The following is a 26,195-nucleotide window of genomic DNA, read 5'->3' on the forward strand; positions in this document are numbered from 1 at the left end:
AAGCTAGAACTGTCTGCATCTTGGCATGAACAGGTTATACAATATCCCCACCTACAATTTGGCCTTGTTACTGAGCAGTCCCTTGTCCTATGTTGCACTTGCTTTCCTTAATAGTAAGGCCTGCCTGTTGCTGGTGAAAGATGTGGTCCTGCCAAGTGGAGGTAAAAACTGAAATATCTTCCAGATATGCTGCACTAAATGCTTCAACCTGAGAGAAAAATCTGATCACCAACCTTTTGTTTGTGACAGGGGCATACTTTAAACCAAATAGCATCACCTAAAACTGAAAGTGGCCCTCTTGTATGGAGAATGCAGACTTCTCCTGCTCCCCTTTAGGACAATCTGCCAGCACCCTGAAGTGAGATCAAATGTGCTTAATTATTTGACAGCCCCAAATCTATTGATAAGCTCATCAGCTCTTGGGATGGGGTGAGCATGAGTCTTGGTTACTGCATCCCCTGTAGTAAACACAAACCCTCTGCTCTAGTTTCCCACCTTTTAGGTTGGGTTTGGATACCAGCACCACTGGACTAGACCAGGGACTACTGGAACACCCAATCACCCCCAACTCCATCATCTTAGCAACGTCAGCTTTGATTCTGGCCTTTACCTGGTCAGGCAGCCTATAGAGTTTGCTCTTGACACCCAAGCTGTCACCTGTGTCCATATCATGGAGATACCACTGGGTCTGATCTGGCGTTGCAAAGAACAAGTCAGCAACTGACCTGGGACAGTCCCTTTGCTGTTGTTTTCTCATTGTAGAGGAGAGCATTTCTTCCACTGAGCCAAACTTGGCATTATGTGACAGGTGGTGTTGGAGAGGCCCGCTTTCCTCTTCCTCTTTCTCGTCCATCTGTCGCTATGAGTGTGGCCATGTCAGCCCTGTCACAATGCTGTTTTTATATATTAGCCTATGAGGGGGAAAATTACCTACCTCTTCTTTTCCTGTATCTGGTAGGGCCTAGTCTTTTTGTCTTGGAGTGCCCTGTGAGCAACAGGCCCCAGCGCCTCTTGGAGGCGTCTATCAACCCTCTCTCACCAGGCTCAAGGGATCTCTCACAGGGTGTCCAAATAAAAGTACAAAGGGGCTGAACTTCACTCCCTTCTGTGGAACCTTCATATACCCAAATATCAGGCCCCTCAGTAGAAAATTCTACCTTCCTCTGAGTTTGTCAGATAAACCCAAATCATGGCTGTCATGGTTTTGTTGAACCTTTCAAATAAACTATTAGTATGGGGTTATAAGGAGTGGTAAACTTGTAGGTTAGCCCTCATTCGTTCAACATAGCCTTCAGGAATACAGACATGAAGTATGTTCCCCTGTCAAATAATAACTTCTTTGAAAACCAGGCTCTGGTGAAGACACCAATTAAGACTCTGGCCACTGAGGGTACAGTCACTTACTTGAGGAATATTGCCTTTGGGCATCTTGTGACATGATACACCATCACTAGGATGAACCTATTGCAAGAACCAGTTGGATGGTCTAGGGGACCCCACCCTCTCACAATTTGTCCCAACCCCATGTAGTAGAATTAAGAGACCCTTTGACTTATCCCTTGTCTTGCCATTGGCTTGACAGGTCGGATAGGATTGACAAAACTGCTTCACTTTCCCTGATATCTGGGGTCAGTAGAAAAAGTTGACCAACCTATCCTCAGATGCCCAGCCAAGTTGATGTCTGCTCCAGGTTTAGGAGACATGCCATATAGTGTTGAGGGACCACTAATCTCCCGCGTTGCTACAGGTTTGGGGTTCCTTATTTCACCATACAAAATAGCATCCTTTGAGTAGACCCTGTGGGGTCAACTGATATCCCCTTTCTCTTGGACTTCAACCTGCTGCTGAAGGCCCTCAAAAGTAGGAAAGGTCATCTGTCCCTGGAAGAACTCCTCCCTGGATGGTCTTCCTGCCACTGGCAGCTCTGCAAGTTTCGGAAGAGCTCTCAGAGGGTAATTTCCTCTTCAGGCTTTAGGCCCTTCCCCTTAGGGCAAGATTTCTTTGGGGTCATATGACTCTCCGAAGTTGGTTTCCCAGATCTCCTTTCCTTCCTTTTGCTTGGAGATGCCTGGGCCATTATTCCAGGATCCTTTGACTCTGATGTGTTCGTAGTGCCCTGTATTTCTCCACAAGTCCTCCTTTCCTCATTTGACGAAGCACAGGTTTCCAGATGATTTCCCAACAGTCATTCCACTGGGATGGCTGGGGCACATATTACCTTAGTAGATCTGGGATTATTTGGTCTTGGGAAACCTGCCTGTCCACCCCAGTGCTTATGCTGGAACCTGTATGCCCCAGAGTCTCTACCTTAGTACCATTGAAGCTTGGCCATTGCCTATACTTCACCATGCTGGGAGGTAAGGCAGCCAGGGTTTCAATATCCATCACTCCCATTCACACTAAGGTGACTTCAGTGTACTCTTCAGTATCCCTCTATGGGGGGCTTCTTGGAGCAATTAGGATCTTCACTTTTAAGCCCAGACTACTGACATTCATAGCACATCCCAGCATTTGAAGGCCCAAAATTATTTCCCTGATACCACTCCCTATGGACTTGGATCAGTCACGGACCTTCCCTTCTTTGGCAAACCTTCTTTTTGTCTTTACTGTTCCCTTCTTTCACCTGTTGGGGGGCCTGACCCCCTTTCGTAGGATTCCCCCTCTGGAATTTCTTGTGCAGCCTAGTGTGTTTCCACTCATCAGCTATCTTATCCAGCTCCTGAGGTTAGCCACTTAGAGACTGCTGGATCTACTAGATCTCTGATGGACAATTTCCCTCCCAATGCATCTGTCAGCCATTGGATGATGCTGGGGAGAGCTTTAAAGGAGCCTCTGATGCTTGTACTAGAGGGATTCCTTCTTTGTATTTTCTACTAGCGTTGCTTGGGAAAAGCTTTCCTATAAGCCTGAGTCCGTTTTTTTTCATTTGGTAATGACGAGCACCATGCAAGGCATGCTGATGTCATTAGGTTAAAAGCGAAAGTAAAACAAGCTGATTGTTGCACTTTAGTATTCGGGGTCATATCTCATGCCTTGGAGAATTTATTGAGTTTGGGGAGGTATCGCTGGAATTCTCCTCTTTCAAATGGTATCTCTACCCAATGGATTTCTGCTTGAAGATTGTGAAAGGAAGGTGATCCCCAAGCAGTGATCCATCCAGTAGACACTTACTGGACAGCAGAGATTTTGGGGAATCAGCCCTTTACACAAGGGCTTGTGCTCACCCCTTCCCCATTCACAAAGCCAAATAATGTAGTCTTTCTGACCCAATATTCCCCCAGGGGTATATAAATCCCACTAGACACAAGGGATAAACATAATAGTAGAAAAAGAAGGGGTGAGATAGCCCTCCACTGGCATGGTCATGACCACACCACAAAAAGGGTCCAACCCCAGAAATCCCACTAGGCAGCATGGAATGTTTACAAAAACATAGGGGTGGGGGCTGCACACCACAAGCATGGCAATGCCCCCACCACAACCCCAAAAAGTATGCAACACTTTTTCAGCTGCCCCTGAAGGGCAGATTGCATGTTTGCTGCAACCTGCCTTCCCAAAATTGGACGCAAAGCCCACTAAAAATGAATATATACAACAGAACATAATAGTGAAGGCTTACCACCATGGGCATGGCCATGCCCCCACCCAAAAAGGGACAAACCATTCTTTCTGCCCCCTCTCTAAAAGCAGACAATGGGGTTTGCCCCACCCCCATTTTGCCACTTGGGGAGAGGGCAGGAAGTCCACTAGACACCATGGTTTTCAACATGGTGCCAAAGCAAACAAAAGGATGGGGATTCCTACCCTGCCATACCCTACCCCATATGGGGCAACAGTGTCTTTCTGCCCCCCCTGGGGGCTGGTAATAGGTTTGTCCCAGTCGGCAAGAGGGCTTGTAAGAGGTTTGTCCCACTTGCCCCGAATCTGCCCCCAGTTGGGTGTGGGAATGGAATGTCCATTAGGCATCAAGGAGTTTGAATTTTGGCCTAAAGAAAGGGGTACAGTTGTGGCACTTTTGCATAGGGCAACACTTCCACCCGGAAATGGCCGAACCATTATTTTGGACTTCCGGGGGCAGAGAGATGGTTTCCCTACAACTTTCCTCGTAGTGCAAGGGGGTAAGAGCACACTGGATGGAAGGAATGTGTTGTTTATAAAAATAATGGGGCTGATCTAGTCCATCATGAAATCAGGCCTCACCCCTTGAACCGCAACAAAGTTTCTGCTCCATTGTGTACTTAAACATCTCCATACCTTTCCCAATGGCAGGCAAGAGGACATTTGATTCTTTTGGTTGTTGTTTTTAAATGTGGGCCAGGAGAGTTGGGCTAAATTTACTGGGCTCAGCCGCAACCTAGGGAAACCTACTAAAACCAGATATTTCTGAAAACTAGACACCCGGAGGAGTTCAGGGTGGTGTGCTTCATGTGAATGCCACAAAGATGTCTTACCCAAAATGCCCAGCAAACCTCAACCATTGTCTAAAATCTCTAGAATATTCATACCACCCATCATTACCACACTTCTCACAATAAAAACGCGGCTCCACCTGTATGACTGGGCCTAGTGCCAACAACAGGACCAGATCACAATCATGGGCGATTAGAGTTTCCCTGATTGCCCACAATTCACAAGATACTAACATTGCTATAAATGCTAGAACCAATAGATTAAGAAGACTGATCTCAAACTTAAAGTTGAGAGATAAGGATTGGTTGTCTTCCAGGTTCTCGCCCACTCAAAAATGACCAGACCTCAATAGTTTTATCCCTTGGTGATAACAAAATGGATCAATGATGTTGCTTTTAGGTTGCGTATTCCTAATTCTTGAAAGATACACACTACTTTTCATGTTTTCCGGCAGAAGCTTTTTGTGCTGGATCCTATTTATTTGAATTCTCTTCCTTCTCCAGTCATGGAAGATGGTAATCAGAGTATGAGATCTGTGATTCTGGGATTTTCAGGGGTCAATATAGTTTTTCATTCACTGAACAGACTAGTCTCCTAGTGAGTCTTCTTGGGCTCTTGCTTCTTCAGCCCATGCCATTAGATTGATTTGTCCATTTTTGCTGACTCTTCCCGAATAGTGTGTGGTCTCAGGAGGGGGTATGCCGTTATAATCACAGTGTCTCAGCCATTTGAGAGCCCAAGGTTGTGTTTACTAGGCTACAGAAAACACTGCAAGAAGACTGCATTTTTGGCTGTGAGTCTCACTCGCCTGGGGCTGCCTTTCCTCATGCTCCTGGTTACTGCTACTCCCTCTCCAGCTCCAAAACGGCAAATACCTGCCTGTCTTGTTAAAGCTACTCTGCAGCTATTCCAGTTCAGGTTTTCGTTCTTTTCCTCCCCAGTTTCCTCAAGGATGTTCCTTTCTTTGTTTCTTCTTGATTCTTCTGACCCATTATGGTTTTTGTTACGTGAAGTTTGAAATAATTTCCTTTTCCTCTTCTTTTGCTATGTAAAGGATTCACTCTGTTAACATAATGTATCACTACATAGCTGTGTTCCTTCGGTTGTATCCTTGCTTCCTCACTTACTGATCCTGACTCTTTGCTCCTGAGGAATTCCTGTTGGAATTTTGATTCCTGATTTGCTTAAGCCATTTAATGTCTTCATACAGCAGCAAGGGTTTTTACATCTTTGGCTATTTCCGCCTGGGAAGGTGGCAGCTTCTTGAAGGTATTTCTCTTCCATATTTTCCATTTTTGTGACCTGGTGACTTCTGATAATACTTGCCTTCACCTTGGACAGCTGAAGACCCTGGTTTGTTGGTAAGCATCCCACCCTGAGTAGGGTACCCCTTCCTCCCTCTGTGATCCCTGACCCTCTATATCTGTATCTCTCTTGATGCCTCTCACCCCTGCAGTCCTTCAATATGCCTACACTGCCCCCTGATTTTCCGTGCCGTACCCCTGCGTGCCTTCCACTCCATCCCTGTCTCTCCTGTATGTTCTTCTGCTCTTTTAAGGCCCTATAAGCTTCTGCCTCCATTGCCCCCCTCGTGTTTACCCAGCCTCTCACAGTCACTCTGTGTCTTCTTGCCCCCTGCAGCACCTCTGCCACCTTCAGCCCTTTACAATGTGTCTTGTTTACAAGATGTTGCCTTTGACCACACCCTGGACCTATTCTTCCTACATCAGCTGTGCACGAGTCCTGTACAGCAGTTTCACTTGTTTTCAGTAACCCCAAGGGCCAAATACCTGATTGTGCACGTTCATTGGCTATGCAAAGTTGGGACTGAGCACAGGTGTGAGTTTGGCCCAGTTCATCCCAAACCTTGGTCTTTGCTGATATCATATGTCATCTCTTGGGTGATATCTTCAACAATATAATATCAGATATATTCCGTGATGTTTTTTATATTATTTGATATGTAATGAGTAGTGTAATGAGCAACATATGGCAGACAAGAATGATACATTGTGCAGTTTGACATAACTGGGGGAGTCCAATGTTTTTTATATTGCGTTATAAGTGTCCTGGGATCCTGCACATTGACAGAGCTATTCAGTGTTCATAAATAATCCATCCTGTTGTCCATCACTTTTTGGAGAACTAGAATTACATATTTTTCTTTCTCAGAAAACAATACATCAAAAACAGCTTAATTCTTAATAAACAAACTGATATAACTGACATAGGAGTATTGTTCCGCTTGTCAATAGACGACACTCTACAAACAAATTGGTATTTTACCAGAAACACTAAATATAATAAAGGTATGCCTTTATTTATCAAGAACATGGATCTAATTTAATAACATGTGCTTACTTTTCAGTAAGGCCTTTTGTATCATATTGTGTTTGAGAGGTTTAGATGACTTTGTATGTGTAGGAGGAGTGTCTACAAACGTTATTGACTGGTGTGAATCAGTTTAAACGTGAATGAGCTTTGTAGACAAAATACTCTGATATACAGCATAATAGGTATGTTTTATTTTATTTTTGTTGCTAATATGTTGCAAAATGATTTATCACTGCAATACATTTCTATAAAGGGGTAAACGTGTTGTAAATCCCCTGTTTCCATTCTAATAGCGCCTTAAATTGGGGATTGAATGTCAGAAAATCACATGCAGTAATGCCACTGTGCCGTCCATTCTTTTTTGTTTTGAATACTCAGTGAATGTACTATTTTGACTGATTTTCTGTGGTTTGTCTTTACAAACAGACAAAAGAAAATGCCAGGCTCAAGGATAGGAACAGCACATTAGTTCGAAAAGTAAGTTTTGTTTCTATACTTTTTAATGGTTCTGGTGTTTTTTTCAATGCAGCAAACAATTATTTGTAGGTGACTTGATCCAAAATCAGACTTCTACAACATCCTCAAGACTTTTGACACATTGAAAAGAGTGGATCAGCTTAAAGCATGTGAGATTTCTACACACAGCCTTTCTTATTCATAGCAGCTATTTACAGTGCTGAATCCACCCAAATCAGATCCCTTAACTTCTATATCTTTCTGTCTCTACTCTAAATCTGTCACATTTACTACCAAGGGTTCATCGAATCTAACCCCTTTTTTACCTGTGTACACAATAAATATGGTACTGCGCATCAACTAACCCGAGTCGAGGTCTTACTCTCTTAAGCTCCCAATGCGAAGTTAACATTACGTTTTGTACTCCTATGCACCCTGTGAAAAGTAAGCTATTCAATTTAATGTATTACTGATATCAGCAAGCATACACAAAAATCAATATAACTAACATTAGTGCCTCCTTTTAACCCGGCTATCTCAAGGCACTCTGTGCACAGGTGGTTGACTTGCTTCTGATAACTAGCAGAACAAACAGAGGATGTGGCATAACAGGTAGAGTGGTCAACCTCGAAGCTGGTGAACCGGGTTCAAGTCTCAGCAGGGACACTCAACATTATGTGATTCTTGGCAAATCACTTAAACTCCCTGTGCCTAACAAAATAAATGTGTCCGTTTGTAATGCAACTAGTGCTCATGTAAAGTGCTCTGATACCTTCGGGTCGAGTTCGCGCCATAAAGAGAACCAAAAGTAAGAAACTCTGTTGTAATATAGTTAAATCAGACTTTTCATACGAAGAGTGTTTTTTTCTTTGTCTGATAAGTCACAAAACTTTTCTTTGAAAAGTTCACCCAATTCAATCAGCTCCTTTCTGGAAAGTTTCACGGCAATCAAACAAGAGTGGGGCAGAGCGGGGGAATCCCGAAAAGCTTTTTTCTCATGCTTTTCCCCAAAGGAATTTTAGACAGTTATACGGCCAAAAAAAGCCTACAGAAATACACCAAATGTGGCAGATAACTAGATATTTAATCAGAAAGTGTGTTTTTTGTGATTTGGCATAAGTCTATAAAGTAGTTTTTTTTTTTAATGTAATCGCAAAGTTGGTTTCCAGTATGTTTTAATTGGTCACTTTAAAAGTGACTATTCAATCTTGATTGGTTGGTCACAACCTTAACAGTATTTTGTAACAACCATTACAGGACTCAGAGACAATAGTCTTTGTCGTCTGAAAACAATTGTGAAAAATAAATAAGGGAGCAAGATGAACACACCCTGACCCAAAGGACATGGGTAGGTAGGGAGATGGGTATCCCACAACATTGACAACGTGTTGAGGCAGCCATTACAAGACTCTGGGACATGATCCTAATTTAGGGTTTTCATAAAATAAGCAATTCTAATAATAGATACGATTAACATATAGCGAAATTAGGATATTATGTTGAGAAACTGTGTTTATTTTAACATTGGATAACGTAGAACTGCAGTCATCTTTCTCTCATTTTATCATCATTCACTCAGCACACATAAGAAATTTTGTAAACAAGGCTGGAAAGGCAATGTCTCTTGGCCATGTACAAGTTTATGTTTCATTTCAGTTTCATAGAATGTTGTATAAGTAATGTGAACATTTCCCAAGGCCTCACCTATTGGGTCCCTGATATTATTCTCATAAGAACTTGACCTTCATTTTTGAATACTATTTGTACTACTGTTGACATGTCAAATGTGCACCGGCAGTGAGATTTGCATTTCATTAATCTGTGGAACAGCACAGAATAATGTAACTTTAGAAATTGTATTGATCATTTGTTAACCTAATTGGTTAAATGTAATGGTATTCATGTATGGATTTGTGTTACAAAAGAGGCCCTTTTAAAAGGGTGTTGGGCTCCCTATTTCTCAACTTTCAGGAGGTGACTTCATGTCAACATAACCCCTGATGTATTTCCTTGAAACAGAATTATATTTAGTTCTGCTATTTATTATTCTGCATTCTATCCTGAGCTGCATTATATTGATTGATTTAAATGACTGACTAATCTCTAACCATTTGATTTGCCATCTCTTATGCTTTATATTTTTTATAAACCTTCATGGGCTCATTAGAATACTTGTCAGTCTTTATTGCAAAGCCTTATGTGTTTTACTATACATTTTGAAATTATATTGAATATTGAATTTGCATGTTGGCCAGATCCAGTTGAAGGACAAGAAAAGAAAATCCTTTGGGGATTTAACACTGTTCCTGTTTTGTCAGTGGCACTTATTTGGACACTTTAGAGGAAAATAGCTACATCAAATCTGGTAGCAGAGGATGGTTGTGACTGCATCTGGATAGATTGAAACTGGATCTTGATGCTACAGCTAATCAGATTCAGAAACTAAAGTGCTTTGATTCACTTAGTACTTCCAAATTCCAATGGTCCAATTTGAATAAATGACAATTTCTCTGGTGTTGCAGAATATGATCTGTCATTTAAGGGGAAGTGAGTTATGCACCATAATAGAACGTGCCATTAAAAGCATTGCATTTAATGCTGAGCAGTAGATTATGTTTTATTCTCGATGTCATAAAAAATGTAAGCAGGTTGTGAGAGCTTTAGTTATATACCTTTGATTTTTGGTACAGTAGGGACTTTGGTTATTGTAATTGTGATGCTTCTGCCTTATTTTCGATTGACTTAAGTGTGGAGTCCAAATTGTATTCAAGAGGGCTAAGCCTGTGAAATGTGAATGTTTATTCATGTTTATTTTTGTACGTATTATGATTAATGTCTTCATTGTTTAACCTCATAGGTGCTGAGTATGGCTCCAGGTCGTACTGCACACCAGTAATCATGTGCTGATGACGGCTCCATGCCAATCTTGCATCCGAGGCAGGAAATCTCTTTGGTGTGAGCTTTCTCAACAGCCAAGGCATGTTCTATGCAATGACGATCTGCAGGCGACATTATTATGCAGAAAGTGAAAGTACGATGAGCTGATCAGCTCATTTACATCAATGCTTGGGGTTATATCTCAGTCCCCTGGGCATTGATTTGGATAGTGGAGGTGTTGTTGAACAGGGAAGAATCTCCCCTTTCCAATGGCACCACTCCCTCGTGGATCCCTGCTTTTCCCTTCTCCCAGGACCCAAAAATCTTTCTGCCCCTTAGGACAGATTGGAGGTCCGTGCCTCCAAACTGCTCTTGGGGTAGAAGAAAGACCACTAAACATCAGGGAGTTTTATAGGGAAGTAATTGGGTGGGGGGGGCACCAAGACTTGGGCCTAGCCTCCCACCCATCCCAAAAAAACCAGTAGTTTTTCATCCCCCACGTTGAGAACAGATTGGAGGTGTTTTCCTCCCTCCAATCTCCTCCTGATGAAAGGCAAAAAGCCCAATAGATGACCAGAGAGTGAATTTGTAGGCACTAGTGGCCTCCTTGCAGTGGGCTGGTGCTCCCGCCCTCCTCCAGGCCCTAAAGTCTTTCTGTGTTACCTTAAATCTGCCCCTGGGGGTGACATAAAGCCCACTGAACACCAGGGATTTTTAAAGGGGATTAAATGGGTGGAGGAGTTCCCACCCAGGCATCAGGCCTAGCCTCCATCTCTCCCAAATAACCCCCAGCAGTCTTTCTTCTCCCTGTTGGGGCAGCTTGGAGGTGTTTTTCTCTAATTTGTCCCTGGTGGTGGGGCAGAAAGTTCATTTGACCACTTCTGAGTGGCTGTTTAGGGGGAGCAACCCAGACGCAAGGGCCTAGTGCCTTCCCTCTCAGACCCAAAAGTCTTTATGCCTCTCAAGGGGCAGATTGGGGATTGCTATCTCCAATCTGTCCTTGGGGGGTCGAAAGCCTACTACACACCAGGAATTTTGTATAGGCGTATAAATGGATGTGGGCATCTCACCTAGGCATCAGGATAGCCCTCAAACCCCGCAAATCACCCAGTCTTTTGCTCTCCGTCAGGGCAGATTAAAGGGGTTTTCTTCCAATCTGCCCCCAACCAGTGGGCAGGAAACCCACTAGGCCACCAGAGACTATATTTGGAGGCGCAGTGCCTCCAACCCCAGAAATGGGTTAATGCTCCCCTAGTATCATGCCCAGAAAGCCCACAAAACGCAAATAATTATTTTTTTGTGGAGAAATAGGTGGGGCGTCCACTTAGGCATTGGTCCTAACCCTAAACCTCAAATAACTTGCAACAGTCTTTCTGACCCCCCCCCCCCGAGAAGGCAGATATGAGGTCTTTAACTCAAATCTGCCCCAGTGGGAGAGGCATAAAGCCCACCAGACACTAGGGGGTTGTATTTATTGCTACAAGGTGTGGGGATGGTCCCACCTGCCAACACATTGGGCCTAGCCTCCACCTCTAATGAGACTCCAAAAGTCTTTCTGCACCCTGGGGACTAAAGTGACCCCATCTTTTTGGCAAGAAGGGAAATTTGGATTTCAGATACTTATAATGCATGGGGGTAGCAAAGTTAGTCAAAGTCCCAAAATTGTCCTACTTATATGCTGAATGACTGAAATTTATGGTCAGTTGAAAATTAGACATCGGAGGGAGTCTAGGGTGGTTTGCGTTACAAGTATCCCATAAAGTTTTCCTACCCACGATGTCCTGCAAACCTCAAACTTCTGTAACTCTGTGGCGTAGACTTCTAGAATCAGCAAGAATTCACAAAATTCCTACCACCCAGCGTTACCACACTTGTCCTGATAAAAATAGTACCTCCCTTAGCCCCCAATAGGCACAAATCAAACCAAGGTTAATGAGAGTAACTCCAGGAGACTCACAAGTGAGGACGTTTTTTTATTGAGACAAGTGGGAGAATGGTGGCTGGTAGGAGTTTACATCACAGAAATGTAAGGAAAATGTACAATTTTAGGCAAAGGGTGAGGTTTCCAGGGCGTTGTGAGTAAGAAACCTTTGTTGGATCCACACGAGGCATACCACCGTAGACGCCGCTGGGTGTTTAGTTTTCAGAAATTAGATTTAGTAGGTTTCCCTAGGTGGTAGTCGATCTGTGGCCAAAGATAACACACCCTCATTGCCAAATCGGATACTTTTTGTGATAGGAATGTTGATGTCCCCCTATTGTATTTTGGGGCCTTTCCTGTTGCGGGCATTATACCTGCCCTAAGTGGGGTACCATTTTTTTTCAGAAGACTTAGGGGAATTCTTTGTGGATGGAAGATTGAGGCTCCTTGCAGATTCAATAATTTTCCATCATAGAAATTCGAGGAAAAAGCATTATAATGTCAAAGTTTGAGGTTTGCAAGCGATTTTGGGTAAAACAGGCTGGTGAGAGCAATGCAAGTCACCTCATCCTAGATTTTTCTAGGTGTTTAGTTTTGAAAATGTACAGATGTGCCAGGTTTCCCTAGGTGCTGGCTGAGCAAGGGCCCAAATCCACAGATACCCACTTTGCTAAATTGAGTCATTTTTGAGTGGAAAAATGTGACATATCTGTTATTCGGTTCTTACAAATCTAGCAGGACTGTGCATTAGAACAAAATGAACTCCACAGTATTGAGACTTTGTCCACATATACCACTAGTAAGTGTCGGTGGTTTACAGCTAGCTACAGTACCACATCCAACCCCTAAACTAACCAGGGTTCCAGATGTTATGGGCAACCTCAAACATTCCCAGGGAATGCCCAAGGTAAACACAAGAAAGATATGATGATGCATTTTCAAACATTTATTAAAATGATTGTATTCTTGCAAAGAAAGCATGAGTTGTGATTATTATACAGAAGAGACATGTTACTGGAATCAGCATTATTAGAATGGTAAATATTATGAACAATTCAACCATTTTAATTGTGACTCGTGGTTGCTAACTCCATCTTACAGTAATACTATACTAAAGGGAGCATTGCGAGAGTATTCTTCTGCCAGATCAGTTGGGTTGTCTAACCCCCATACCTTGGTCTTAGGTGTCAAGAAGCCGGATGTAGTGTACATGTTATCTTCCTTAGCAGGATGGAGATCGGAGACAGCAGGTTGCAGACTTCATCTGAGTCACATTTCACAGTGGTTCCATGATAATCCCAGCCTCCTCTTCCTGAGCCTTATCGTGGAAGCGGTTTATATAACAAAATACTGTTCCATTCACACAGTGCAGAGGTGCAGAGCAGCTCCTTTAATTTTGTCTAGCTACAATGAAGTGTCTCCTAACAAGCACAGAAAGAAAGGACAACATTGGCACAGCATTCAAATGTATGACTATTGAACTACCTGTACAGACTACAGAGCGTCAGTATCTACTAGAGATGCACATGCAGCACATTCACACATTAGGAGAAAAAGTCTGGAAAAAGTCACCAAGAGAAAGAGATGTCAACCAAAAGAGTTGAATCTGGAATGGAGACTAAACGCAGGCCATGCAACACTCTCCCCTTGGTCAGAAGGAGGCCAGCCAATAAATGTTAGCTACTCTAAAAGCATTTAAATGGCATAGCATTATATACTATAAAACATTAGGCACAATAGAAAGCCATTAGAAAGTGCCTATTACAAAAAAAACGCAAACTACTAAATAAATCTTTAAAATCTTTTTTAAAACAAAATGCCACATTAAAAGGTCAGTTGGGAGGGAACCTGCATCCGCAGACAAAAGATCCACCACAGTAGCCTGAAGAGAGAGCTCCAAAGAACAAACTTGGCCAATACCAGGTCCATCAGCAGAGGCAGAGGTGCCATAAGTCTAGCCTTAGAAGAGGTACCAGACGCCATGCATTCTGGAGCTGAAGCATCTATCAATTGTTATGCTGCAATTTATAGTAAGTCTAAAGACATCAAATGACAGCCAGAGAAGAAAAACTATTCTAAACTGGGGTAGGCTAATTAATAGCTATTTATTCAAAATGAAGTACAAAATATAACAATTAGGTCATTTCAATCAAAATGTTATCAACATATAAAAAACTGATTGGACACCGCACTGTAGAATTTCAAGCGAATCAACATTCAGTCAGACATATCACAGTCATACACCTCACGTACATACATTCATACAAGAAACTATAAACAATCTGGATTGGCTAATGTACCAGAGTTGAAAATAAGCAAAACAGGAAAGGGGATCAAAGGAGAGGACCGCTCTCTTGGTCTATATAAATTTATACAAAACTAATTATGATATACAGTACACTCCGAATCATTGATAACAATACAGATTCTCAAAAAAACATTTCATAAAGGTTGTGTACTCGAAATACATTCAAATGTGGTATAAGTCCACACTTGATTCACAAGAGCAGACCAAGTGACAAAGGCCTACGTGTTTCGAATCCCAGCAATTCGTGGGGGGATTCTCCTCAGGGCCAAGGGAATTCTGAAAAACAAAAAACATAACAGATGCATATAGAGCTGTTTAAAAACGCCAGAACACTCAAGAGCAGAGGGCCACCAACAACACAGGCACAGCTTACCCTCTTTGATGCAGCGAGGAACCTGGTGCAGTGTAAGAAACTCCTGTAAAGTTAGGATAAAGGAGTATCAGAAAAGAACAATAGTGGAGTACAGCACAGGACATAAGTTTTTCAGAATTCCCTTGGCCCTGAGGAGAATCCCCCCACGAATTGCTGGGATTCGAAACGCGTAGGCCTTTGTCACTTGGTCTGCTCTTGTGAATCAAGTGTGGACTTATACCACATTTGGAGGTATTTCGAGTACACAACCTTTATGAAATGTTTTTTTGACAATCTGTATTGTTATCAATGATTCGGAGTGTACTGTATATCATTAATTGGTTTTGTACAAATTTATATAGACCGAGAGAGCGGTCCTCTCCTTTGATCCCCTTTCCTGTTTTGCTTATTTTCAACTCTGGTACATTAGCCAATCCAGATTGTTTATAGTTTCTTGTATGAATGTATGTACGTGAGGTGTATGACTGTGATATGTCTGACTGAATGTTGATTCGCTTGAAATTCTACAGTGCGGTGTCCAATCAGTTTTTTATATGTTGATAAAATTTTGATTGAAATGACCTAATTGTTATATTTTGTACTTAATTTTGAATAAATAGCTATTAATTAGCCTACCCCAGTTTAGAATAGTTTTTCTTCTCTGGCTGTCATTTGATGTTTTTAGACTTAAATATCAGTTTTGGCATACTTTTTTGTTATGCTGTTCTAAGTGCTCAGCCTTACTGATTAGAGCCAGCTCATTGTTGTTACTAGCAATTTATAGTAAGCATCTTGTAGCAACATTGTAAAACACTAGAGGTGCACCTTTAATGGCTAAACTAGCAGATCCATGTCCGTAGTCTATGCCAATTGTGTAGCAAGGCATATGTCTAGTAGACACTCAAAGGAGCACCAAAGGCAGCTAAACACAGGCTGTTCACTCTGAAACCACATGGACCGGACAGACAAAGACCTGTTAGTAACAGACAATCCAAAGCACTGCACCATATTTTCTTGGCACAGAAGGATGTGTGGCAATTCCATTACCATTTGGCCTTATTGTGGAACATCCATTGCAGAGAAACAAAAATAGGACCCAAACAGCAATTAACAGGAAAAATACCAACAGATTGCCTCCAAAAATGCTTGAAAATGGAAAGTATAGTAACGATGGATCCACTCCAACTACAGCCTGAAATGTGGAAAAAAATCCACACCAAACCGCTTTAAAAAAAGCGTACTACTCCAGCAATGTGTGAAGCATTAAAAATGCGATGAACCAGTTCACCAAAATGTAGCGAGAAATTAGTTGGCAAGAGCGACTGTATTTCTGAGGAGGACAGGGCAACTTGGAGATCAAATGTTTTGTGGGCAGATGTTAGTGTCAGTGATGAATGATGCAATTCATTCCAAACATTTATAATCAAAGGAAAAGAATCGTGTTTCATGCAAACAAATTGCCCTTTAATTCTTATCTGCCAACTTGAAAGCGTTCAGACAAGACAAGAAATGAAACATAAAGATCCTTAAAGAAATGAAACCATGAACTAACCATATATCTGAAAATGTTTCAACTACAGACAAGGGCAGTTTATCTGAATGCTCTTTATTAAGCAAGATGTAGGTTGCATCCTTTTTTGTCATGGCCTATTGAATATGCTGCAAGTTATAAGGTCAAAATAATTCTGTTGCATTCAAATATTTCAATGGCACTTTGTTGGATTTTAAAACCTGCAATTTCTAACCCAATTGTAAAATCGATCCTAGTGGACTTTTACCATATAAAGAGGCAAACATGGCATTTTGTATGATGTCAAATGCAAATGACACAATATTCTTCAACGAATAAGTACTAGTAGACAATGTGGTCATGCCATTATCGATAACAGCTAACACTTTTTCTAAATTTTGCTTATCAATTTGTCAGAAGGTTTCCACAGCTTCTTTTTGTGAAATCTTCCAAATCTCATTATAATATGCATATGTGAAACGTTTAGAACAGGGAGATGTAGGACCTAATAAAAAATCTTGCATATCTATGTTCTCAGAAAGAGGAGATAAATGTTGTTCAACAGTGGACAACGTGGAATGCTCTCGGCATTGATGGCATACCATATCTATACTTTAGGTAGTTACTGCACATTGTGATTGAGCATAGCTGGTAGTTCTGCAAGGTTTAAAACCCTTGGAAGAGTTTTACAAAAATGCATTGCAGTCATGAGTGTCAAGGGGCCACACCAAGAATCTACCTGAACAGTAAATGGAAAAGGTGAATGTGCCATTCTGCAGTATCTTCTTTTTTTGTTCTTCTGTATTATAAATGTAGTGTTGCCATTTATGAAATCATGCTAGAAAGAGAATGATAGATGTACTTACATTTTAAACATTAGCTAGTCCAAGATATGTAGTCGGTGTACTATTTAGTTAAAAATGTCATTTGTCGAGGAATAAAACAAGCCCATAATAAGGCATCAATGCCCTGGATCCGCCAGTGTCTTGTACCTCAAAATGATTTTACGTCAATACTGTTTGTTCTATAATCATAATCCTGCTGTTGGGGACTCCTTACAGGTGGTGTTAGGCAGTTTCCCACTGTGTAAAATTAAAAACAGCATGTGGTGTACTTACTCTGTAAATAATGATGTGCATAATGATGGTAGCAAAACATTTCACCATAGGTTGCAGAATTCAAATGCAAATCCTCATTTTCGAACACTAATTAAGACTCTGATTTAAATAACATATTTGAAACAGTTGCTACATCCCAATAATCAGTGACAGAACCTGGGGTGACAAAATTGTACGTAGCAATCTTAAAAACATATAGAATTTGTAAAGTTTCTGTGGGACGAAAAATGACATATCCGATCGTATCCCAAACAATGCCATCATGGATTGGAAATGCAGTAATGCTCAAAAGGGGTAGGTCACTCTTCATATATTATGTGAGGAACAATGGGGCATAAGTACTTCAGCTACCAGTTCTGGAGAAAACCGGAAACTAATGTCCATTCAACAGAAGCAAACCACTTTAAAAAATCCAATCCAGATGAAGAGAAAAACAAAAGAAAGGACAATCCATAGGTAGTAAAATTGAAAAATAAAATACGTTTTGTCAACAAAAACCACACTGTATGTATACGAAGCAAAGACGTAAATGTGGAATCTGAAGAACATCATTAATGTCAACAAAGTAGCCAGAACCAGTCTGTGCAAAAACAGGCTTGGTGTGAAGCAAAGGAGAGCCAGTAGGTACCTCCAAAGATGGTTGATAAATTATAATTTAATTGTCAGGTACAGCAGGGGAACATTGTACATCCAAATCAGAAATCCTGTGTTGACAGCAGAAACAGGCACAACTGCATGTTCAACATCAGAAGATCCAATCTAGGGATTTTCATTTTTAAGACTGCTTTATGTTTCTAGAGGGATCTCCTGCAGGTTAGGAAGAAGAGGTAACGGGCTACCCAGATACCCTTGTGGCCTACTGTGTGGGACTGGCTGCCTAATGGAGCTTGAAAAAATCAATGGAAACTTTTTGTTTCTGTTTGCAACCAGCAAGAGGTTGCAAATTAATGCTTCCAGTACCTTAAACAGAAACGATAGTCACCAGGGCACAGTAGAATGGGCAACATGCCTTCTTACCTGTAATCTTCTCCTGGACCAGATTTTCAACTTTATGAATCCAGCCAGAAGGCGATGCTGTTCCTTCACTTCATTAGTGTAGAACGTTTAGAATTCTCATTCAAGCGCTCATCCGGGAGATCTTATAATTCTTGTAAGACAGCAAAACATTAATTGATGTCAAAGAGCGCATAATCCGCCACTGTGCCAGGGTTATCAAGATCTGGAACATACCTTTGGACACTGAACAGGACCTCTTATGCGGTTCGCCCACCCAAAGATCTTCTACGCAGATTATTTAAAGCTCTCTGGACTCCATTCAGGTGATTAATCCAACTACGACCCAAACTTAATACTCTAGCTGTTAAGGATTGCTATAAGTCACGGTTCTCCCATACCACTAATGAAGTTCCCTCAGGATGATAAGCATTAATGCAGAGCAACACACAGGGTTCCCATGGTATCCCGGTAAGCCGTAGAGGCAAATACCAGTTCCTGGTCTGAGTAGAATACCACTAATTCATATGTACAGATGAAGACCTGCAAATCTTACACAACAGTTAGGATTTCTGCCTACTGCTGTAGCCATAACCATAGGAATTGAGAACATGAATCAAAGGTCAATAAGATACATATAAACATACCATCCACATGGTGTGGTCCACAATGATCCAAATAGACACATTGTAGTGGTTTATTGGAAACTAGAAGGCGTGTCTGTGGTGGAGGGCACTGGTAGAACTTTTAATTTGCTGGCAAACATCACGGCAAAGGACATATTGTTTAGTCTGTTTATAAAGACCCTGCCACCAGTGGTGTTTCTGTAACAAGGGAACTGTAGTCGCCACACCAGCACGGACAGACTGTAATCCTTCATGTGCAGAAATTATTAGCTCAAACCTGCGGTCCTGATTGGGTATCACTTGAATCTCACCTCCCCGGTATGAGGGAAAGAGGAACATTTTGGACACTTAACATTTACTGTAAAAAGCTTCATTAGAATGGTAAACAGGATGAAGAATCAACCAAGTTAATTGTCTCTACCCATAAGGGTAAGTAGTTCGCGCTTTACAAATACAGATTTACTAATGGTTGCTTACTCATATCTGTCACTAATACTATACTAAAAAGAGCATAGTGAGAACTCCCTTCTGCCAGACCAGCTGGGATAGTCTAACCCCCCCCATACCTTGGTCTTAGTTGTCAGGATGACGGTAGCAGTGTATAGGTTATCTTCCTTAGCAGGATGGCGGCCAGAGTTAGCAGGGCTGCATCTCAGCCACAGTTTGCAGCAAGTCTGTGATAATCCCAGCATGAAATCGCACCTCTCCCTGAGCCATAGCACAGGCGATGTTTGTAAAACAAAGTTCTGTTCTCATCACACTGTAGCAGAGGTGGAGAACAGCTTCTTTGGTTTTGTCTAGCTAAAATGAAGTGTCACCTAAAAGGGAACAGAAAAAAAGGGAAAAAAATGGCACTGAGTTTCTAATGTAGGACCCCGGTTCTATCTGTATAGTGTACAGGATGTCAATGCACATAGACTGCATTCACATGTGAGCAGACAATTATGGAAAACGTTATGACGAGAAAGAGGTGACAACTGAAAGAGTTGAATCTAAAATGGAGAATAAATGAGGGCCATCCATACATTTTCAGGTTTGCTAGGTTTCTGTGGATGCTGCTGAGGTAGGGCTCAAAATCCACAGCTACCACTTTTCAAAAAACGGGTCAGTTTTGATTCAACCAATGTGATGTATCCATGTTGCATTTGGGGGAATTTCCTGTCACAGGTGTTGTGGCAACCCACACATGTAAGGTACCGTTTTTATCAGAAGACATGTGGAAGCATAGAATACTAGGCTGTTTATTATTACCCATTGGATTTCACTGCATTTAAGCCTTCCAAATTTAAGCCAGTTTGTCAGAAAGAAAACATTTTGAAAAATACCCTCTAAATCATATGGTCATGTGGTAAAAAGTCAGAGATGTATACAAATAACGACTGAGCCTAAACTCCTTACCTTTTGTACATTTCAGAAATACATAGGTTACATTGATATCTATTTTTCACTCACCATATTTCACCATATGAATTGATTTTTACTCAGTGCACAATTAAAAATCATTTTACGGTGTAGCTCAATTGTTGGCACTAGGTACTTTGGAGTCTTGGAGAACCTGCAAACTCTATGTATCCCCACAATCAAAAGGGTCTAACAAACGTAATAGCACATTGCTTTTGTAAATTGGCCATCGTAACAAAATGTTACAGATAAAAACATTGTCGCAAATGGCAGTTTTTTCTTAGTCGTTTTCAGTGTTTCTCTATTTCAGATTTAAGTTTTTTTTAGAAACCTTTGGGGGATCTATACATATCTTGCTCAATTTGGAATTATGTCTACGTTTTAGAAATATATATTGCTTTCCTAGGTTACCCAGGGGTTTCACTGTGGTTTGCACCACAAAATAATGGTTCTTTAAAAGTATACAAAATAGGAATAATGGGCTACCTCATTGAAAAATGCCAAAACTATCATAAAAAATTAGGTCTTATGATTCATCTTTGCATGTTCCTGAAAGCTGAAAAGATGGTGACTTTAGCGCATCAAGGCATCAAAAACAACCAGACACTTTTATCCAGGGTTCTTTTTCCTATTTTTCCCAAAAACCTCCAAATCTAACTATATTTAGGCTATTTTCTCAGTCTCCTCCAGGGGAATCCACAAACCCCTGGAACCTTTACAATCCCCAAGATGTTGGAAAAAAAGGATGCAAATTTTCGAATGGATAGCTTATGAGGGCAAAAGGTTATTGAGGCCTAAGCACAAACTATCCCAATTAGCCTTGAAAGGCTTAGCATGGGGGAAAAGGCATAGCAGCGAAAGGGTTAAAGTTTATGGTTTGGTTTATTGGATTTAATTGAAAATCAAGATTTCGCGATATAAACTTTTTATTGAAACTTGGTGCTACATCTACATCATGATGTGTGATTTGGTGGTTGTTGTGTTGTGAGCCAGAGAGACACAATGTGATTGCTTAACCTTTGAACTGGACATGCTGCAATTGGTTGTCTGTGCTCTGTGCAGCGCTGTCATTTCTTGATTATGACAGTGGGTGCCACACTGAAATAGGTTGGTTGGTGGCAAGTGCCATGCTAGGAATTGTTAGTTATCACTGAGTGCTGATTTAGATTGGTGGAATGCTATTGTTTGGAAGATTTGATTAATTGTACCAAGAGCATTCAGTACATGAAAACAGAAATTGTGCTTAAGAAACCTGCCATTCCCAACTGTAGGGGAGAGACAATACCACCTGAAGGCACACCTGCCTAATACTTGATACTCAATATGGGCTTATACATTTGTTAGTGGGCTAGGGACTGAAGCAAGATCACTTCCAATGACAAGAACGGGCAATGCATGACATTAAATATCCAACCCAAACTGCACAGTAGTTTATCTTATTAAATGCATGCCACACACGAGCAAGAACGCAAAAGAATGAAGAATCAGATTAGACATTCTGTTAGTAATTGGTTAGATGCAAGATGGAACTTAAAACAGCGAGCATGGCATGAAGGTATGGTTGAAGGTGTAGGGGTTTACCCTCCAGTTGTGAGAGAGAATGAGAATGAGACAACAGGAAAGAAAAGAGTCAGACTGAAGATCAACAGAAAGTGGAAGACACAGGGTAAGGTGATGAACGGGGTTCGACATGTATGTATTTCAAGACCACCCTATATCTGTCATGATTCTTCACTTGGTTCCATGCCTAGTTAAGAGGCAGAACCAATTATCTTTAAAAATCCCGCCCCATTCCCGTGCACCTGCACGTCCTGAGTGTGTACTGTATTTATTGCTTGTTTTTGTGCTTAATGGACATCTACGTGACATTTTATTTCATTGCGTTTTCCTAATGTCTAATTTCACTGTCATTCTTTAATGTCTGGCATGATGGTATTGTACGCTGTAATGGTTGAAGTATAGACCTGGTTTGATTGGAAAGCCTTTCAGAGAATTCGGGAACCATTTGCTTAGAAGCTGCTTCGAGTGCATTCTGCTCGCAGCAGCCTTGCGCGCTAACGTGCGCACTATTTCTTCTGGGTGCGGTCTACTATTTAAACCGCACCCAGGCTTCTGGAAGACGCTTTGCCTTCCGGATATCATCACAGAAGGATAGCGTCTGGGGGTTCTTTCTGCAAACTCACCTGGGACTCTGAATTCTTCAGCAGGACGACCTCGTTTTGGCTAATCCAAAGTTTCCTGTACCTGTAAAGACAAAGGAGAAAGAAATTCAAGATAAGTGCATTTGTGTTTAAAAGGGACAGGCGCCCAACGCAAGCAAGTCTTTTGGAAACATTTTCGTTTTTACAGAAAATAAGGAAAAAACGTTTGAAATCATTTAAAGACAAAGAAACCTTTTAAAGAATCGTTGTTTGATTGTGATTTAAGGATAATATGTGGAAAATACATTGCAAGAGTATATTGTGATGCATTCAAAAAATAGAAACATGAAAAAGACTGTTTAGAATTGTTTTGTCTTATCTTTAGGGTGTTGGCATAGGAAGTTGTGTTTTCTTCTTTTGTTTTGACAACAGGTTTGGACACAAAGAAAAAACAGAAACCCAAATAAAAGCTTTGAATGAAAGCAATTGCAAGTAAGTCTAAATAGGAGAAGAGTATAAAGAAGAAATATTTGAAAGAATGTAATTTAAGAGTTTTGTTTTCATCTTTCCTTAGATAATCTTGCTTCACCCCTCAAATTAAAGAACCCCTAACAAGAATTCAGACGACTCACACCACCAAGACAAAGAAATACTGGACTAAGGACTAAACAACGCTGATCGCAGGTAGGAGTCTAGTTAGATAAAAGTGATTAGTAAGATTTCGATTAAAGATCTCGTTTTAGGATTTCTTAAGAATTAAAAGGGGAAAGGTTAGGTTACTACTAAAGTCCTTGCTACTTGTTGTTTCGCAGGTCGACAGCAAGAAACCTTTCCACAACGTCCAGTACCGGCCCTCCTCCCAAATTTCTAGTTTTATTCTAGCTGTTATTTTAAATCAGCAAGTTTATAGTTAGATATTGGGGAAGTTGGTCCCTTGCGTCTCTGCGAAATCTTCTACGTCCTCCAAGAGAAGTCTGGTGCAGGTCAAGGTAAGGGACGACGTAGCTTTGTTTGACAATATCATGTTGTGTCCCTTCCTGGACAGTCAACACCACAGGAGCCAGGGGCAAGAAGACCAGGAGCAAGTGTAACCGAGGGTGCAAGTGTGTTCACTGTACTGAGTGCACTAGGAGCAGAAATACCTCCCATTGTATCAGGTGCATCCACTGATGCAACTATTACACCTACTATTACCACTGCTGTAGTCATATAATTACATTCTCCACCCAGAGAAACAGTGTTCAAATAAAATAATGAATTGCAATTAAAGACAGTAGTTAAATAAATTCTGAGGGGTATGATTGGCATAGAGACATTGAACACATGTACTGATGTTGAATTTAGATATCTGAGCAAAACACTTCTAGCCTTTCTCATGAAGCATATGTGAACTGTAACATTTGTCTACAAACCACAAGATTGACTTGGATCAGAAACACAATTTGTGACAGAATTTCAGAATGGTAATGAGTGATTACGAGATAAAATAAAGAGGCCCCCCAAATTTGAGAGTGCATATTAAGGAGTAAATAAATTGCTTCAAAGAATGGAGAAAAGTAAAGGTTTAAGCATTGACGGCCAAAGAAAGAAGGGGCCTAGGAAAAAGCCAGCAAGTGAAGTTGAGAGGGAAACAAGTGCAAGTGAGTTTGAGCCTAGAGTGATCACTGAATTCTCTCTGAGATAAGTATATGGGAGAACATATGTGCATCTGCCATGGAGTCAATCAGATCTTCTTTCCTTTACAAAGAGTTTCCCCATTATCACTCGTCGCACATGCTGCGTTGTCCCCCGGCCCATTATAAACCTATGTTGACAGGGGTGGATTGTTTTCCTCATAATAATATTAAGACTTGTGGCCATAGCTTTTGAAAAGATTTTACCATCGCTGTTCCATAGCGTTATAGGCCGATAACAGCCTGACTTCCTCGGTGGCTTATCCTTTTTTTAAAAAAAACTACTACATCTGCTCCGGCCCAAGAATCTGGTGCTGCCCCCCCTTGAGCTAGCCGGATATCCTCGATCAAATCAGGTCCTATTATGTCCACAAAGGTTTTGTAGAACTCTAAAAGGATCTGATCAGGGCCAGCCACCTTGACAGATGGTAAATCTTTCAATGCCCTCATTATTTCGTCTTGTATTCACCATCTCGAGTGCCTCCCTATCTGCTAAATCAACGTGCTGTAGTGATATTTTGTAAGGGTGGGTGTAGTATGCGTAGTGGGGCTACGCAAAGCTTCGTGAAGTGGGGAGGACGCTACGCCCACCCACACACTTTGCGTAGCCCCACTACGCGCCGCCCGCCTCCCTCCCGCCCTCTTCAACATGCCTCATTTAATTTAAAATACAGTTAAAGTAAATTAAAAGCATTTACCTTATATGTGGGGTCCAGGGGCTCCCTCTTCTGCTGACGCGCCAACTTCTTCCAGCCAAATGCGCATGCGTGGGCGCCCGCGCATTTCTCGCATGCACGGGCGTCCGCGAATGCGCATTTGGCTGGAAGAACAATCCACCCCTGTCAACATGGGTTTATGACGGGCCGGGGGACAACGCAGCATGTGTGATGAGTGATAACACTTTTCTATGCAACAGAGATCTCAGGATTTGATAGGGTCTCCTGGGACTTTCTGTGGGAAACAATGAGATGGTTTGGTTTGGGGGAGGGTTTCATCAAAGCCATACAGGTACTATATAAGGCACCCACAGCTCGTTTAAGGTTAAATGGTGGCTACACATCTCCTTTTATTATACAGCGGGGGCCGCTGCAGGGGTGCCCATGTTCACCCCTGCTATTTGCTATATATATTGACCCTTTATTACGGATAATTGAGGTTAGCAATGGAATTCTCCCTATCGTTTGTCAGGGCTTGAAATCCAAGTTTTGGCCTACACGGACGATGTTGCTATTGTTACGGCTGATCCTTCTTCTGCACTGACGATGGTGGAGTCAGTAGCACAAGATTTCGGCTGATATTCAGGGTATGCTCTAAACAGAACCAAAACCCAAGTCATAGAGAATAAGCATGCCATTATTGATGATCCTTGTGTCACAGAATCAGCAGTGTACTTGGGAATAACGATTATGCCAGATTTGGGGAATCTGATAGCTAGGAACATCGAACCAGTAATCAGGAAGGCGAGAGCTGATTTTGATAGAATCAATAATCTACATATATCATTAGTCAGCCGATGCAATGTGGTGAAATTCTTTATTTGTTCAGGGCAATACTGATGGAATTTGAGAAACCTTGGTTTGTAAATTTAGAGGGTATAGTTAACCGATTTATTTGGGCGCATGGAAAAACTAGGAGGGCCCTCAGGTTTATGTCATTACCACGGGAGCGAGGGAGGGGTTCACTGTTCCTGATTTAAGAAGAAATTATTCGGGTTGCAACTCCCCAATATTTGAGTATATTATTTGGCACACCTTCTGCAGATGTGGAAGGGGAAACAGGGCTTCCTGTTGTATATAAGTTGTTGCTTGGTGATCATGCCGAGAATTATTTTATGAAATTTACGGAGCCCAGTTATTATAAAAGGACAACAAGTAAGACTCTTGCGACCGCCTTTAAGATCTGGGTGGCACTGAAAAGAAAGACTGGTCTAGGGAGGTTTAACCACTATACCCAGCTTTACAAAAACCCCACGCTTCCTGAAATTTTTACAGATGAGATTATGGCAGTTTGGTCAGAGAAGGGGGTCCGGAAGGCCGGGGATCTAATACAGAACGAATGTTTTCGACAGTTTGGTG

The 26,195-nt window shown here is 41.5% G+C and overlaps 1 protein-coding gene across 1 annotated transcript in view; it reads left to right on the forward strand.

The window, feature by feature from the left end:
* LOC144771653 (uncharacterized) overlaps positions 1-26,195 on the forward strand; it is a 945,479-nt gene that overhangs the window by 225,909 nt on the left and 693,375 nt on the right. Inside the window, exon 3 of the mRNA XM_078656010.1 lies at positions 7,171-7,221. The gene's annotated coding sequence lies outside the window, so the exon portion shown is untranslated. The remainder of the gene's footprint in view (positions 1-7,170; positions 7,222-26,195) is intronic.

Source organism: Lissotriton helveticus, chromosome 8 (assembly GCF_964261635.1).
Source record: "Lissotriton helveticus chromosome 8, aLisHel1.1, whole genome shotgun sequence".
Lineage (NCBI taxonomy): Eukaryota > Metazoa > Chordata > Amphibia > Caudata > Salamandridae > Lissotriton > Lissotriton helveticus.